Below are 2,752 nucleotides of genomic sequence, written 5' to 3'. Positions count from 1 at the left end.
CCCCGCGGCGGCCGGGAGAGCTTCGGGGCGGGAGCATCCTCAGGGAGTCGCCGCTTTCCCAGGGGGGCTGCGGGGTGTCCCCCCAACAGGTCCCTGATGGGGACACCACCATCAGGGTGGCCTTAGAGCCTCCTCTCTGCTTTGGGGGCTTGCCCAGAATGGTTTGGGGGGCCCCCAGCCATGCATGAGGTTTAGGGGCTCAGCCCCAGGTGGGTTTAGGATCCCCTTTTGGGGTGTCACCCCTTGGGGTGTTCCCTCCGGGGTGGCTTTGGAGTCGCCCTGCATTGAGGATTCCCCCCAGGGTGATTTTAGGGTCCCCCCCAGCAGTGTGTTTACCTTGGGGGTTCCCTTCAGGGTAGATTTGGGGTACTCCTCCAGCAGTGCATCTGCATTTGGAGGTTCCCCATAGGGCGGCTGTGGAATCCCCCTCGCTTTGGGGGTTCCTCCAGGATGGCTTTGCTGTTTCCTTGCTTTGGGGGTTTCCCTAGTGCGGCTTTGGGGGTTCCCTTCAGGACATTTTGGTGTACCCCCAGCAGTTCTTGGCACTTTGGGGGCTCCCTCAGCAGGGCTGTGATTTGGGGACACCCCCCGGGATGGGGTTGAGGTTTCCCCCCGTGCTGTGGGATGCCCCCAGCCGTGTTTTGGGTACCCCAAGCAGCGCTTCCACTTTGGGGGCTCCCCCGGGGGTGCCACGGGGCAGGGCTGTCCCCACCACGGAGGGACCCTCGCAGGGACCCCCGGAGCTCAGCAGGACCCAGTACAGCCGTGCCCAAAGGAGCAGGGCAGTGCTGTGTCCCATCCCCGGCTCCATCCCACCTGGCTGAGGCCCGGGGGCAGCCCTTGGCTCGGGATTTCCCTCCCAGAAATTCCCGGTGCTCTCTGTCCTCATCGCTCTGATCCTTATGGGGGGACAGCACCGGGATGGCCCCAGCCGCCACCAAGGCAGCGGGAAGCTGCTGAGGAGCGCTCGGCAGCCGGAAAACCAGCAAAAATCCCTGCAGCCGTCATGGAAAAAGAGGATAAACAAGGAAAGAAACATGACTTTTTTTCTTCTTCTTCTTTTTTTAAATCCCGTGTGTCAGGGCCTGATTTTTAAATCCCTTGGCACAAGTCCCCGCCGGAGCTTGACCCAGCACGGGCGGGCTCTGGGTTTTGGGAGGTTCTGCGTTTTGGGAGCGCCTGGAGCGGAGCTTTCCGGACCGGTGCCTTTGGGACGTGGCGCTGGGCTGGGACAGCGGGGAGGGAAACCCGAGCGCGACCTTGGCCGTGGCTGCCCCGGCCCCCTCCCCGCTGCCCCGGCGGATCCGGTTCCCTGCCCTGGCACCGCCCTTGGGATCGCTGCTTTCCTCGGGGAGTTCCCTCCGCGGGGTGTCCCCAGCTCAGACACCGCTGGCAGCAGCCAGGGGTGATGGAGCACCCCCAAATCCCCGGGGGGAACCCCCAGATCCCCCAGGATTTGGCTCAGGGAGTGACGGGAGCTCCCCCAGCTGGGGCTGGCAAATGTTCCCCTCGTCTTTATCCCAGGAAAGCAAGGGAAAGGGTCTGCCTGATTTTTTTCAATGGCTTTTAATTTTTAAATTTGCTTTATTTAGTATTGATTTTTGTTTATTATTATTTTATTTTATTATTATTATTTATTTTAATTTCTTTTATTTGAATTTCTGTTTTATTATTTATTTACTTTATTGGATTATTTGAATGTTAGGATAACAAATAACGCCAGTAATTTTTAATCTTCATTTTTATCCTAATCTGGTCTATTTTTATTTCAGTATTTTCACTTTTTAACTTTTTATGGATTATTTGAAAGTTAGGAAAACAAATAACGCCAGTAATTTTTTTATCATTATTTTTATCCTAGTCTATTTTTATTTCAGTATTTTCACTTTTTAACTTTTTATTTAATTATTTTAAAAATTCTTTTTATTTCATTTTTGCCCTTTTTCTTTTTTCCCCCACTTATTATTAATTTCTTCACTTATTATTCCTTGTTTTATTTTATTATTTTATTTTGTTCTTTTATTATATTATTTTTTCTTTTATTTTTTCTTTTATTTTTTTAATTTTCTTTTTCTTTTCTTTTTCATTATTTTTTATTCAATTTTTCTTTTCTTTTTCTTTTGTTTTAATTTATTTTTTATTCTACTTTAATTTCATTTGATTTTTTTATTTCTATTTTTCTTTTATTTTTTTAAATTCTATTTTCCTTCAATTTATCATTCTATTTTTTTCTTTCCTTTTTAGTTCCATTTTTAATTTCAATCTTTATCTACTTATTCTCACCACCCCCCAGGGCAGACCAGCGCTGCTGCCTCCACCAGTTAATTTTTAATTCCATCCCTCCGCGGCTCTGCTGCCGGAGGGGTGGCTGCGGGTTCCTTCCCCCTTCCCCCAGTCCTGCCTGGGCTCATTTCCTCTTTCCAAAGCCCTTCCCCTTTCCAGCTCCTTCCCCGCACGCAGCGCGGGTGCCCCAGCCAGCCCCGCACCCACCGCGCCGCCAATCCCTCGGTGACATCCCGGGACAGGGATGCTGCGCGGGCGGAGCCTCTGGAGCGGGGATTTCTCCTCATCCAGGCACCTCCCGCAGCCCATCCTGTGTTTGGATGCCTGGAACACGCCGTGCCCGGGTGGCTTCCCGGCTCTCTGGCTGTCCCCTCGCTGGGGACAAGGGTTTGCCGCTGTCACCGCTGTCACCGCGGGTTGCCGGGCGCAGCTGGAGCGGGCAGCAGCTGCTCCCTTTCCGCCCGCCCCC

Source organism: Geospiza fortis, unplaced genomic scaffold, assembly GCF_000277835.1.
Source record: "Geospiza fortis unplaced genomic scaffold, GeoFor_1.0 scaffold425, whole genome shotgun sequence".
In the NCBI taxonomy this organism is placed as follows: Eukaryota; Metazoa; Chordata; class Aves; order Passeriformes; family Thraupidae; genus Geospiza; species Geospiza fortis.
Note: the sequence above shows the minus strand (reverse complement) of the source record.